Here is a 16,156-nt window from a genome sequence, read left to right as displayed (position 1 = left end):
TGATGGCTTCACTTTTCCCCCCATTATATAAATAATGTATATCCATCAGTAAAAAATCGAACATTACCTAAATATCTTAGAAAGTAAGTAAACATTACCACAATTCTGTCTTGAGGTAATTGCTATTAAGATTTTGATGCTACCCTTTCATACATCGCTTTATGCATATACATATATATGTACTTATCTTCTTACGTAGATGGGATTATATTATAAGTACTATAAATATTTTAATTGTATTATTTATCATTATTTTAAATTGTATTATTTTACCTACTGTCTCCCATTCATTTCTTTCATCTCCACCCTCACCTGACAGTCATGCATTTCACAACCAATTTTATATTTTATCGTGGTCAAAAAGTTGTTTGTCTAGTTTTACAAAAATTAAGATGATACTATATATATTTTAATGTGCTTTATTTATCTTACTTAAAATTAATCTAACTCTGACTCATTCTTTTAAACTGCTGTATAATATTCCACAATATGGATGTACCACAGTGTATTCAACCATTCCACCACTGATGGTCACTCATTTTAGTTTCAGTGATTGGTATTGTAAAACTTTTCCAATTTTTGCCAGACTGATGTATATGTATTGGTATCTTCTTGTTTTAATTTTACATTTCTGATAATTAATGTGGGAGAACACATTTTCATATATCAATGGACCTACTGGAATTCTTTTGTAATGTGCCTCTGCAAGTCTTTTGCCCATTTTCCTTTAGGGTTGTTAGTCTCTGTCTTATCTGTAGGAGTTGTATACAGGTCTACAGATAGTTATTGGAAATCCTAGAGCCAGATGCATTTTAATTTTTTTTTTCACATTTTAGTAAGGTAATATAGTGTGTGCTCTACATTATGTAACAGTTCTGTGCTGGTTTGAATGTATTATGCCCCCCAGAAAGAGCCATATTCTTTGATGCAATCTTGTGGGGCAGACATGTTGGGGGGATTAAGTTGTAACAGTTGGATTAGGTTGTTTCCATGGAAATACACCCCACCCAATTGTGGGTGATAACTCTGATTGGATAATTTTCCATGGAGGTGTGGCCCCACCTATTCAGCATGGGCTTTGATTAGTTTACTGGAACAATAATATAAACTCAGGCAGAAGGAGCGAGCTTGCTACAGCCAAGAGGACACTTTGAAGAATGCACAGGAGCTGAGAGACATTTTGGAGATGACCTTTGAAAGCAGACTTTGCTCCAGAGAAGCTAAGCGAGGGCAAATGCCCCAAGAGCAACTGAGAGTGACATTTTGGAGAGAAGCTGAAGCTTAGAGAGGAACGTCCTGGGAGAAAGCCATTTTGAAACCAGAACTCCACAGTAGACGCCAGCCACATGCCTTCCCAGCTAAGAGAGGTTTTCTGGACACTATTGGCCATCTTCCAGTGAAGGTACTTGATTGTTGATGCATTATCTTGTTTACTTTATGGTCTTAAGACTGTAACTGTGTAACCAGATAAACCCCCCTTTATCAAAACCAATCCATTTCTGGTGTTTTGCATTCCAGCAGCATTAGCAAACTAGAACAAGTTCCAACTGCAAAATCTACAAAAGCCGGATAATTATTTCTTCACATCCCCCTGGCAGCTAAGAGAATGTGATCAGAAGTCCCCCAAACCACCCTCAGATTCGCTAGAAGGACTCAAAGAGCTCAGAAATGCTGTTATACTTTACAGTTTTAGTATTAATAAATTTATTTATTATTAATAAATACTTGTAAATAATATTAAATACTTAAAATTTACTTAAGTATTACTTAAAAATTAAAGATTAAATATTATATTAATAAACACATATTTATTTACTATTAATACTTAATTTGTTAAATATTAAAATTAAAAATTAAAAATAAATAAATAAAAATAAAATAAAATAAAAATTAAATAACAAATATTAAATACTTATATATTAATAAATATTTACTTACTATTAATAAATACTTACAGTATTTATTGCGGCAAAAGGATACAGATTAAAATCAGCAAAAGTACAAGGTGCATAAAGCAGCGTCCAAGATAGACCAGGTGCAGGCTTCCAGCTGTCCCTCTCCCAGTGGAATTGCATGAACAGCATTTAATTCTCTCATAAATGGTGTGTGACAACAGGTATGGAGTATTGTCAGCCAGGGAAGTTCACCTGAGCCTTGGTGTCCAGGGTCTTTATTGCATGTTGGTTACATAGGAATGGAGTGCCCACATGGCTGACCTTAGTTACTCAGTCTCCAACCCCTCCAAAGGTCAAACTGATACTGTATATCTCAAGGCCCCACCAAAAATCTCATTGCTAATTATCTGGTATGGCACAAGACCTCAGATAAACAAAGACTTATCAGCCAGGATATTTCAAGGGCTGAGATGTTATTTCCCAGGAACCCATCAAGGCCAGACCTTTCTTTTGAATGTGCAGTTTTTGAACACCCCATGCCTGCTGAGTTAACCTTTTGCTGCTACCAGTCACAATTCCAATCTAAATTTTTGTGTGCAAAGAGTGATTCAGAGATACAAAGACAGGTGATTCATTGCCATGGTTGTGGTATTGGAAGCCATGAGAAAAGCCAATTGCTAGGGACAGCAGTAGTAGCAGGACCAAGGGCAGCAGGCTGAGTCCAGTGTTCAGTAGTGGCAGAAGCAGTGTCCATTCAGGTAGTATATATGGAATGATTTTTGAAATAGAGCTAGTGGCCAGCTGCTCTTAGCAAATTCTTTTATTAAGTCTACTATTTCAGAAATGGTACCATCCTGGTTGGAAAAGGCCTGGGTGCCGAATTACCTCTCCTCATGTGGCCTCTACTGAGACCATGGTGGATGGGTGTCATCATTAGTGATGAGTGGTGATAAACATTCTGACTCTTCACTAGGCCTCTTTGGATACCATCCTAGTGATTAGGAGATGGAGCATCTCATTACCACCAGTTAGGGGTGTTTGAGGTTGTGTACAAAGTCTCTACCATGGGAAGAAGACTTCATCATTGCCTCCGGGAGATAAATGTTCCCTCTCCTCACTTACCCTTCTCAGACACCACCCTGTTGGGGTATTGGAGACCTCATTACAGCTGGTGAGTGTGGACGTCTAGGGTCCTGTGCCGGTTTGAATGTATTGTGTCCCCCAAATGCCATTATCTTTGTAGTCTTTTGGGGGCAGATGTTTTGGTGCTGGTTAGATTTGCTTGGAATGTGCCCCACCAGGCTGTGGGTGATGATTCTGATGAGATGTTCCCATGGAGGCGTGGCCCTGCCCATTCGGGGTGGGCTTTGATCAGTGGAGCCATATAAATGAGCTGACTCAAAGAGAGGGAACTCACTGAGTGCATGTTTTGAGGAGGAGCAAGCTTGCTAGAGAGGAACGTCCTGGGAGAAAGCTGTTTTGAGGCCGGAGCTTTGGAGCAGACGCCAGCTGCCTTCCTAGCTAACGGAGGTTTTCCGGACACCATTGGCCATCCTCCGGTGAAGATACCCAATTGCTGAGGTGTTACCTTGGACGCTTTGTGGCCTTAAGACTGTAACTGTGAAGTGAAATAAACCCCCATTTTATAAAAGCCTATCTGTCTCTGGTGTTTCCCATTCTGCAGCTAAATTAGCAAACTAGGACAGGTCCCTACTTTGTCTTTGCTGGCAGGGGTGGAGCTGCAGACTTTCCTCTGGTGATTCACAAGAATACAGTGGCTCTCTTCTAAAAATTTTCTGTCTTGCTAGGCTGTCTTTTTCCTTGGGCTAGGGAGAGCAGGGTTTTGTTGTTGTTTGTCTATGATGATGGAGCTTACACTTAGCCAAATTCTCCAGCAGCTTGTATGGGATATATGAAACAAAAAGAAAATAAAAGAAAAACAAGGAAAAAAAAAGATGTAGTGCCCCCTTGAGGAGCCTGTGGAGAATGCAGGGGTATTCGCCTACCCCACCTCCATGGTTGCTAACATGACCACAGACATAGGGGACTGGTGGTTTGATGGGTTGAGCCCTCTACCACAGGTTTTACCCTTGGGAAGACGGTTGCTGCAAAGGAGAGTCTAGGCCTCCCTATGGTTGTGCCTAAGAGCCTCCTCCCGAATGCCTCTTTGTTGCTCAGATGTGGCCCTGTCTCTCTAGCTAAGCCAACTTGAAAGGTGAAATCACTGCCCTCCCCCTGCGTGGGATCAGACACCCAGGGGAGTGAATCTCCCTGGCAACGTGGAATATGACTCCCGGGGAGGAATGTAGACCTGGCATCGTGGGATGGAGAACATCTTCTTGACCAAAAGGGGGATGTGAAAGGAAATGAAATAAGCTTCAGTGGCAGAGAGATTCCAAAAGGAGCCGAGAGGTCACTCTGGTGGGCACTCTTATGCACACTTTAGACAACCCTTTTTAGGTTCTAAAGAATTGGGGTAGCTGGTGGTGGATACCTGAAACTATCAAACTACAACCCAGAACCCATGAATCTCGAAGACAGTTGTATAAAAATGTAGCTTATGAGGGGTGACAATGGGATTGGGAAAGCCATAAGGACCACACTCCACTTTGTCTAGTTTATGGATGGATGAGTAGAAAAATAGGGGAAGGAAACAAACAGACAAAGGTACCCAGTGTTCTTTTTTACTTCAATTGCTCTTTTTCACTCTAATTATTATTCTTGTTATTTTTGTGTGTGTGCTAATGAAGGTGTCAGGGATTGATTTGGGTGATGAATGTACCACTATGTAATGGTACTGTGAACAATCGAAAGTACGATTTGTTTTGTATGACTGCGTGGTATGTGAATATATCTCAATAAAATGAAGATTAAAAAAAAAAAAAGAAAATGCAGGGAACTCTCTGCCATGTTGTTTTTTGGGTTCCAAGGGCCTTAGATGATTTGCTACCTTTTCTCCAATTTTTAGGGTCTTCTTATGTTAGTTTTATATATAGTATCTAGGGCTTTACCTATTTTTAGTGGGAAGAATAGGGAAAAGTATGTCTACTCCATCCTTCTGGAAGCAAAAATCCCCCAATTCTAGTGCTTTCCAACTTTTTTATTCTATCGACATTTCTTAATATATAATCATAGCATAAGAAAAGGAAATCATTTGACCACTTCTTGTATGGTATGTATAACACTTATTTTGTTTTGTTGTCCTAAATAATTCATTGGAACCTCAAGAATAACATTGTGTAATGATGGGATAATTAGCATCCCTTTCTTTTTCCTGGAATGCCTTTACTATTTTATTATTTAGAATGATAGTTTGTTTTTTATAAGTAGATTTAAAAAAATTATATTTGGTAGTTTCTTTTTCTTCTTATTTTACTTGGAGTTATTCATAATACCTTCCTCTTCCTTATTCCCCAAATTTATCACCTATTCCTGTTGATCAACCATTTTAAATACATACTGATTCCATTCTATTCTTGTTTTCTCACTTGTCACCATCCTATTGTTAGAAGGGAGCATTGAGAGAGGCAGAAATGAAGAAAGAGATGCCAGGAGAATAGAGAGAAGTTGAAGAGGAAGAGATGGAGGATAAAAGAACAAAGAAAAAACAGGGATGGTGGAAGAATGAATGAAAATAGCAGTTGGAAGGGAAGAAAATGGAATTCAGAAATAAGAGAGTGGAGAAAGAATGGAGACTATGTTGAAATAGAATAAATAAGAGGAAAGAGAATAAATAGAATGTAGAGGGGAGAAGACATGTAGGGGGAGGAGGGACGATATAGAGTGCTAAAGGAGGAGATAAAGAGGTAAGGGAAATAAGCAAGGAGAGGGGAGAGGAAAAAAAGGGAGTAGAAGAAATAAATAGGGATAAAAGAGAAGTATTTAAAGAGGGATAGGGACAGGAAAAGGAAGAAGAATGAAGTGGAATCAGACCTCACCAATTACAGATTTCATTTTGCAGAGAATAATGTTGAACATTAGAAGTTCCACTTTTCTCTCCTCAAATACTCAGTTGCCTTTATATTTGGTACACACCAAAATACCAGATGTCATTTTTCCCATGATGTCACTCTGGCCACAGAGTAAGACCATTGTAATTTTCAGCTTGTAAGATCATGCACCCCACGGTTTCAGTAGATGAATTTGTTAGGGATACTCAGCATTTATCAACATATTTTCTACTATTCGTTGTTCAGCAGGTATGGATATTCTACAAACTCAGGTGTGCAGGAAATGTAACTTTTCTTTTCCTCTGCTGCTCAAATTAAATTCTATGTCAATTTCTCATTCTGTTGGGTGGTGGAAACTTAATTCACAGCAGTTCAAAGTCACTTCCCACCCCTTTTCTTGGAGTTTGGACTATATTCTAGGAATCTTAAATAGTGTCAAAACATCAGGATGGGGAGATGTTTGCACATTGAAGATCATATTTCTGTGCTGGTATACATGTCATGTTTAGCTCACCAATGTCTGTCCAGGCAGGTAGGTGTTGAGTTGAGCTTCATTCTTTACTGCAAAGCCCCTCTGGGTCTGACTTTCTCTGTGAGTGTTGTATGCCACTTATGTACACAGGAAGCATTCTGCTGCTGCTATCATGTGGTGGGGCTTGTTTCTGTCGATTTCTATGAGGCTCTCTTCCACCCCACATATTCTTCTTATACTCTCATGACAACCTGGACTGAGAGGAACTCTGTGAGGAGGAATGCGTCTCAGAATGCCTAGGAGATCACACAGCCAATTCTACTTTGTAGTGTTGTCTTCTCTTGGCCCTACCTGAGAAGTGATGCATAAAGCCATGTTGATTAAGGATCTGACAAACTTATCTAGAGTTTCTTCCCATCCCTGAAAGACAGGGCCTGGGATTCTTCTTCTTTGCAGGAACCCACAACATTTACTAACTCATTGCTCCTTCTCTGCTTTTCCTCTCCACAAAATCATTGGGAGGCTGGAGGTATAGCCTTATAAAGAAGTTCCAACAAGCAAAAGCTGGACAAACTGAAAATCAATGACTGTTTTTTGCTGGGCAAATCACCACCCTGAAATCTTGAGGGACAGGTGAATCCAGAGAGTCACAACTGAGATCTACTTACCTGGAACAAAAAGTACTGGAGCCATAAAATGGTAGAAATATTTTAATAATTTTGACAAATTGCTGGAGGCTAAGTGTGGACTAGTGCTGGAGTGAGACATTCTTGTAGGGGGCAGGCATAGAGAGGCCCCCATGCTTTCATGGGCTTTACTGCCAGGAATCCCATCAGGTTCTCACAATGAAGATCCAGGGAAGATTCCCTCATGGCTCTGACAGGGGGAGGGGAAGAGTAATTTTTGTGAAATACTTCCACAACCTTCTCCATAATAATGGACTACTTTCCAGGGGAAACACTTTATCAAAGTCTTGCCTCAAAGCCCTTTCTGGCTTTCATGTCTCACCTACAAGAGTATGTGATCTCTACAAGAAGAAAAACTTGTGAAGGCCACAGGCCAGAGATACAGGCTCACAAAAGGCTGATATTTAATTGGAACATTATAGAACACTCCCTTTCCCCCATGCTATGTCACCACACCAACAGGGCTCTAATATAATACTGGATTATAGCTGGAAGAGCTGCAAGACACAGACTATCTCTAAGGAGGAGTACTTATGGGAGCACAAAGTCAAGAGGGAGGCAAATAAAAGGACACTAGAGTGACTAGAAGCCTCTGGATCCTATAGCTACAGCAAACTAAACAAAACCCAACTCTGAGCCAGATTAATATCAATGTTCATACCAGGGACTCATTTACCTCAATTCTTACTACCCAATACAACATGTCCAGATTTCAACAACAACAAAAAGTTACAAAGTACACCAAAAGGCAAGAAAAACTACACTCTGAAGAGACAAAATGAGCATTAGAACCTGACTCAGATATAATGTTGGAGTTATCAAACAGGGAATTTAACATAGCTATAGTATGTCAAAGGCTCTGATCAAAAAAAAAACAGACAATATTCAAGAACAGAAGAGTACTGTAAGTAAAGATTGAGGTTCTACAAAAGAAAAGGAAATACTAGAAATAAAAACACACTGTAACAGAAATGATGATTGCCTTTGATGGACTCATCAGTAGATTGTACATGGCAGAGGAAAGAATCAGTGAGCTTACAGATAGCTCAATAGAAACTTCCCATACTGAAATGTGTTACAAAAAATATATATAAACAAAAACAGAACATTCAAGACTTGTGGGACAATTTCAAAAGAGTATGAATAATCTTTTTTTATGAATAATTGGAATGCTAGAAGAAAGACAGAATGGAGCAGAAGAAATGCGAGAAATAATAATGGCTGAACAATTTTCAAAATTAATGACAGATACCAAACCACAGTCCACAGATAAAGGAGGCTCAGAGAATCAAGCAGGATAAATACCCCCAATTCTACACCTAGGCATATCATACTTAAACAGAAGAAAGCAAAGAGAGAAAAAACCTTGAGAAAAAGTCAAAGGAAAAAAACACCTTATTTATAGAGAAACAAACTGCAGGCTTCTCAGCAGTATCCATGCAAGCAAGAAGAGAGTGGAGAGAAATATTTAAAGAATTAAAAGTAAAAGAATCCCATCAACATAGAACTCTGAAGAGAGCAAAAGTATTCTTCAAAAGTTAAAGAAAAAATAAAGGCTTTCCCAGACAAACAAAAGCTGAGGTAATTCAGACCTGTTTTACAAGAAATGTTTTAAGATTTTCTTCAGGCAGAAGGAAAATGATATAGGATAGATGCCTAGATCTGCCCAAAGAAAAGAGCATTAGAGAGTGAATAAATGAAGTTTTCTGTCAAAGAGGAAATTGAAACTTCAATTACAGAATATTTTTTTTTGTATTCAATAAGTATTTTTAATCCATGGCAAGATTCCGAAAAATGAAGGAAAAGTGAAATAGGCTAATGAATGGGAATTATACAGAATAAATCAGCATATGTTGGATATGCCCCCAAGTGTTATCATTCAGGCCTCAAATTATTTTTGAGAGTACTAAATGTTATTTTTCCAGAAGAACCTTTCTTCTATAATATAGGATGCAAATTTCCTACATATAATTTATTATTTCTACTGTATTCACCAAAAATCATAAAATTTCTGCCATATCTTATATGATACACGCCTTGTATCTTAAGATATTTTTAATGAAAATGTCATTTTGATCCAACATAGAGGCAACTCATGATAGACTATTACATATTCTGGCTACTTTTCAGAGCTCACAGTACAATAATATAATATAAAGTTTTCTGATATCATTGCAACATGATAAAGAGCACCACTATTCACCATTTAAAATACGTTCAATCTCTTCCAGTCTTTTTAAAGCAGCAACTCTTTTCTTCTCAATGTCTTTAATTTCTTTTGTTGTTTTGTGGGGGATCTTCTGATCTGTATTTTTTCCTAATTGTTTGTTGGATTTAGACTGACTTTTATTATTGCTTGTTTTTATTGTCTGTATAGGTTTGTTGGGTTCACTTCTGATTTCCTTTATATTTTCAGTTGGAATTTTGTCTTCCTTTAAATCTGAAGTATCACCAGCTGGGATTATTGGCTGTTCTACAAAACTAGATGAGGAAATTTTATCCCTGACTATATTCAAATGGCGTTGAATATATTCTTCATGTGGTGCTAATGCCAATGTTTCAACCAAGCATCTTTCAGCTTTTAATAAGTCTTTCTCTTCAAAATAAACAACACAAAGATTGTGTTTTCCTTGCACATTGCTTGGATCCATCTCCAATATCTTTTCAAAACATTTTTTTGCTCCAAGAATATCTTTCTTTTGATTCATCAAAATATCTCCCTTTAAAATGAGACCCTTGATATGATCAGGGTAATATCTCAGTAATTCTTCCAAAATTGGCAATGCCATTAATTCCTTTGCAGTCTGAGAATATAAGAGTGCCAGATTAAACAGAGCACTTCTGAAGTCTGCTTGTAATTTAATGGCTTTCTTCATCCAAATCTCTGCTTCATTATCCTTTTTGTCATCCATAGCAAGCATTCCCAAATTGAAATAACCATTAGCATCTTGTGGTTCTTCAGTTATATAGCTTAGAAGTCGTTTTCTAGCTTCAGGTCGGAGTTTCACCTCACCTGATTCTTGCATTAATATAGCAGAATTGAAGAGTGCTAGCTTATGCTTTGAATTTAGTTCTAAAGCACGATTAAAGTTTTTTAGGGCTTCATTTTGTTCTTTAAGTTCAATATGAACAATAGCCAAATTGTACCAAAGATCCGCATTATTTCTGTCCAGCTCTAGTGCTTTAAGATATGCTTCTTTTGCTTTGAGAGGTTTATTCATTTTTAAAAGCAATTTTCCTCTGCTAATGTAAGCCTGTTTGAAGTCAGGCCTCATGCTTATTGCTTGTCGGTAAAGTTGATCTGCTTCTTCTAGTCGGGACTCATTTGCTCAGATCAGGTTGGCCAGATTGATATAAACATTTAAATGGTTAGGAGCAATTCTGGCTGCATATTTTTTACCAGGAATAATCTGAGGCATCAGTGATTTAGCCATCATGTAAGATTCTTCAGCTTCTTTGGTTCTATTTAAATTTTTATAAGTTCTTCCTACATTCATATGGGCACCAATATCATCTGGCTGAACGTGTGTTGCCTGTAAGAAGTATTTCAAAGCTCTCTCAAAGTTCTTTAATTTTCCAAGGCATGACCTACATTATTCCATAATTTGGCATTATTTTTATTTACCTTCAAAGCTGACATAAATAATGTATATTCGGATTCCCAGTCCCAATTTCTGTGGAGTGTTTTTAAGGCATGAGTGAATATCACCATAGATAGACAAACCCAGGATAGCTTTTTAAATACACTTTTATTTGATATTTTCTGCCATCCGTGGGCTACCAAAATACAGAACCCCATGCTAGGAACATACAATACTTGCTCAGCAACAACAAATCCAACTGGAAAAAAAAGGTTTGATGCAGGAATAAATGGTAACGCCAGTAAACAAAGTGCCAGGGTATTGGAGACTGAATATTCCCAAAGCCACCAAGAAACAAAAGAAAGTAAATGTGGCAAGATTTCGAATATCTAGAAATGACTCTATAAGTGGTATTGTTCCCATGGTCCAATCACAGCAGAGTTCTGAAGGATTTAGTAAAAGCCAAGCATTCACAGGAAGGAGGTAGTTAAAAGTTAGCTGCCTTGTAGGAGTTGGGCTTACTGCAGCTGGGTTATCAAATCTGGTGAATACTGGAAGCTGGGACTGAATTACTTGGACTCTAATCACAACAAGTAATAGTGTACTGAACATCAAGACAATAAGTTTTATTAGCGTCCGTAGCAAAGAAAACGGAATACTACCCTTTCCACGGAGAAACTGTCCAGCAGTAGTACATAACAATGGCAGAGTATACCCTTGGGCAATAAACACTTCATACACACAGCAAATTCCCACAACTGTTATTCCTTGTTCTTTACACAATGTTGCAACAGCCACTAAAAACACTGTCAATGCAATTGGAGTCCACACTATGGAATTATCTTGTCCTTTTGATTTGGTATACGACAAAAATGCGGCTAGAAAAAAGATAGATGATAAAAGTTCTGCTCTTCCTACAATGCCTGTTACTGCTTCTGTGTGTATTGGGTGCACTGCAAAAAGTAAAGAAGCAATCATACTACTCCTGTCATCCAGAAAAAGTCTGCAGACTTTAAGAAACAGCACACTAACCACAGCATGAAAAATTAGATTGAGGAGATGATATGACATTGGTTTCAGTTCACTAAATAAATAATTCAAACGAAATGTCAATACTGTTAAGGGACGGTAAGACTTGTGGCTTCTTTCCTTGGATACTTTATGGCCTTAAGACTATAACTTTGTAACCAAATAAATCCCTTTATAAAAGCCAATCCATTTCTGGTGTTTTGCAGAACAGCAGCATCAGCAAACCGGAAGAGGTGGCAGTGGTCAAGCTCAAACATAGGAGTCTCTTCAAAAGTGTCCTATCTCAGACATAGGAGTTCCCCAGAAGTCATTCTGGAATAAAGTTTTTAAAGGTGTAGATGGATGTAAGTCTTTATTATCCAGTATTGCTGAAACATCATCAAAAACAAAACCACAAAAGAGGCTGTTCCAGTAGCAGGCAGTCACAACCACCACTATTAAGGTTACTTCTTTGACGTTAATATCAGCCATTTTTTCCCACAAGTACTCATTGACAAAACATTTGGACAGGCACCTCGAGATGCTGGGAAAGGTTCCACAGGGATGGCTACTTAGGGAAAGTGCAGGAAGAAGGGCCGGGCGAGTGAGGCCACCGAAACCAGAATCATGGTTTGACACACTCAGGCCACCAGCGTGAACGCGCCTCAGCCCGGGTTCCTCCCGCCCCCCACTACTATCCCCGTCGCCCAGCTACCGTCGTAATTACAGAATATTTTGAGATGTTGTAATCAATGAAAATTTTTGCAATACATTTTTTACATTATCAATACAATGCATTTGTATTGACAAGAAATGCAATTGACTACATGCAATTGGCAAGAAATATATCTCAAGCATAAGGTACAGCATTAGGGAAAATAAAAGTATGGATTAAGTTATGACATGGAAATAATAATCAAAAGAAGCAGATGTATTACTATCAGACACAGTTAACTTTAAATCTAAAGATACTATTTTAGATAAAAAGTTCATTTTATCATGTAAAGAGAAAAATATGTAAATCAAAATTTAACAAATGTGCAAGAAATAATAAAACCATAATCATGGTGGGAGATTATAGCACACCTTTCTAAGTAAATATGAGAATAGTCAGATGAAATAATTGATACTTCTGGAAATCTCTACATTCATAATATTCAGTGAGGCCCAAACATCAAGTATTATTATGCCTCAAAATTAACACTTCAAAATTCTTAAATCTCTCTTCCATTGCTTTCTGAACTGAAGCCAACTTGACTGTATCTCCTTTATTGATCTACATATAAGAATTGCTTTCCTTCATATTTCCATCTGTAATAATTAAAGGGAATTTTAAGATTGGTACTCTTTTTAGTATTTTTGTTTTGAAACACATACATCCAAGTATATATTAATTAAACTAGTAAAGCTCTCCCAGTTAAAATTTGCTGGGTTTTTCTGGTACATCTTTTCAACTGAAATCACTTTTATGTGAAGAATAATTTCTGACTCTACAAAATCTATCATTCTTTCAGACATCTTATTCACCCTGTTGTCCTTTCTATTTGCATTTCTGGAAACTTAAATAAAAATTTCCTCACTATATATTAAAAAGAAGCTACAGAATGGCAAGGTCCAAAAGAATATTCTTTGATGATGGAAATGTTCTTTATCTGTGTTGTCCAGTAGAGTAGCCACTAGACAGCACCATGTGGCTATGGAGAACTCGAAATGTGTGACTAGTGCAAATACAGGACTGAATTTTTAGTTTTATTTGATTTTAATTAATTTAAATTTAAACAGTTACATGTGGCAAGTGGCTATAATATTGGATAGCACAGTTCTAGAGGGCACAGAAGTGGAAAGCGGGAAACACAGCAATCATATCATAGACAGAAAGTTAGTCAGAGTGTCCCTGGCCCAAATCCATGAATGCCCTCTTAATTTTCCCTCCATCTTGGCATCCTTGTTAAATATCCATAGCTCCAGAGGCAAGCAAAAGTACTGTTTCTCTCTGGTATCCTTAGAGAAAGATGAGCATTTGGAATTGCCCTTACAGTCAACAGGAGACAGGTAGTTTACAAAAGGAAGATGGAGTTCTTATGAAAAGGAGAATGCATGCTGGGCATTAAAAAAAAAGTTGACTAGAGTCTCTCCCTTGGATGCCCAATATTTACACAATTGCTTATTGTGATGGTTGGGTTCACGTGTCAACTTGGCCAGGTGTCTGGTCAAGCAAGCACTGGCCTAACCGTTACTGCAAGGACATTTGTGGCTGGTTAATAAACCAGAAGGCTGGTTTATTAAATCATCAGTCAATTGCTGCAACTGTGACTGGTTACATCCACGAAGGGCGTATCTTTCGCAATGAGAGAATGCAGTCAGCTGGATTTAATCCCATTTGTTGAAGATTTTAAGCTAGACAGATAGAGGACCTTCACTTCTTTGACTAACCAGTGAAGCATTTCCTGAGGAGTTCATTGAAGTTGCCAGTTCACTGCCTGAGGAGTTCATCGAACATCTTCATTGGAGTTGCCAGTTTGCTGCCTGCCCTATGGAATTTGGACTCATGCATATCCACAGTTACTTGAGACACTTTTATAAAATCTTATATTTATAGATATCTCTTGTTGATTCTGTTTCCCTAGAGAATCCTAACTAATACACTTATTTTAATAATTGCTTCCACCTTATATAATGTTACTATCACTCAAATAATATTTGACTCTTCCTTCCAGCAACCCAAAGTCTCATCAATTACTGCATTAAGCTTCAAGTCCAGGATCTCTGAGTAATGATCACTCTTCCTCTGCTTCTGTCAAAATCTCCTTCAACATTCTACAACTCATGGGCTGAATGGTACATTTTAACCACAAACTACGCATAATGGAAGAGGAAAGGGAGAGAAAATAGAAGAGAAATTAATTTAAATATGTTGACATAAACATGAAATAAAAAGGAAAGAAATACAAGTAGATGAGACTGTCTTCATTTATGAAGCTGGTCAGTTAGAATGGAATATGCATTGCACAACATCTTTAACTTCAGGCAGTACCTCAGCTGGTTGGGATTCTTTACCTGGTGGAATGATGTAAACTTTCATTTCCAAGGGGTATAAATCTTTGTATACCTGACTTCATGGGGTTTATCTAGTCTTCCATTAACTTTTATTCCTGGATATAGGAATATAAAGAGGTATCCCAAAGAATGCCCTGGGTTCCAGACATAGTCTTCCCTGCCCTCATTTTGTGGAAGCAGTCCTATTTCCCTTTGATAGGATCAATCACTCCAATCAATAAAGTAATGCACTATTTTTTTTGCCTGTTTAATGGGAGCATCTTATTGTGTCCTGGTGGACACATTCCTCCCATAAATCTTCTAATCTAACAGAATCTAGACACGGGGATGGAAAGGAAAGATTTTACAAGTCCACCATTAGGTCACTTTCCACTTCCATCCTTACGTCCCAGGCCAGAATCCAGAATACACACACACACACGCACACACACACACACACACACAGAGGTTTCTGGTTCACAGGATATACTACAACTAGTAGATAAACACCCCAATGTTGCAATATTTTTTTTTCAATAGGCCATTCCACCATTTAATAAGGTCCACTACTGACGGGGTTCAAGAAAAGATCATGGTATCAGCCCATTGCCTTACTTTTTTTCACTAAAAAGTCAGCTCCTTGGATATAATATTTTGTGTGATGCGGTAATACTTTATTTAGTCCACAGAGAATGGTACTTGCAGAAACATAATGATTACAAAAATCAAATCCTAAACAAGGTAAATGTTTATTTCAATGACATCAAATCTGTGTCCTTCTGTGTGGAGGGGAAGGGGCCCAATGAAACCCACCTGCCACCAATTAATTGGTTTTGAGGTTTGATAATATATTCGTAACTACATTGGTTTGGTACTATATTAAAGTATTTATCTCTAATGCTGGCAAACTGGACCATCAGCAGTGACAGTAGCCAGATCTACCTTGGTGAAAGAATGTCCTTCCTGAGCCTATACAGAAATCCTAACTCTTTCACCATGACCATTATATGCATAAACCCCTTGAGTAGTCTCTGTGTGGGCTGGGGAAAAAAGTCTGACTGTCATCCACAGGGCAAGTTATCTTGTTCAACTATTGAGACTGTTCTCTCCAGTGGGTTCTGTTTGGAGAGCAATCACATGGAACACAATATCCCCACACTCTGGGCTCATTCTGAGCGGTCCACCACATACCTTGTGTTGGTTTGAATCTATTATGCTTCCCAGAAAAGCCATGTTATTTTAATCCACACCTGTGGGGGCAGACCTATTGTGGGTGGGATCTTTTGATTAGGTTGTTTCCATGGAGATGTAACCTACCCAACTGAGGGTGCAATCTTTTGATTAGATTTTTCCATGGCGATGTGACCCCCACCCATTGAAGGTGGGTCTTAATTAGTCCATTGGAGTCCTTAAGAGAGCTCAGAGCTGAGAGAGAGAGCTCAGATCTGACACAGAGATGCTTAGAGAAAAAACACCCAGAGACATTTTGGAGACAGCCTTTGAAACCAGAACCAGGAGAGAAGATAAG

The 16,156-nt window shown here is 38.1% G+C and overlaps 1 pseudogene; it reads right to left on the bottom strand.

The window, feature by feature from the left end:
- Nucleotides 1-8,804: 8,804 nt before the first annotated feature.
- LOC119525167 lies at nucleotides 8,805-12,260 on the bottom strand (annotated as a pseudogene).
- Between the last annotated feature and the right edge of the window lie 3,896 nt (nucleotides 12,261-16,156).

The sequence above is a fragment of the Choloepus didactylus genome (genome assembly GCF_015220235.1).
Source record: "Choloepus didactylus isolate mChoDid1 chromosome 24 unlocalized genomic scaffold, mChoDid1.pri SUPER_24_unloc2, whole genome shotgun sequence".
NCBI classification, from domain to species: Eukaryota; Metazoa; Chordata; class Mammalia; order Pilosa; family Megalonychidae; genus Choloepus; species Choloepus didactylus.
This window is presented reverse-complemented; position numbering and strand designations above follow the sequence as displayed.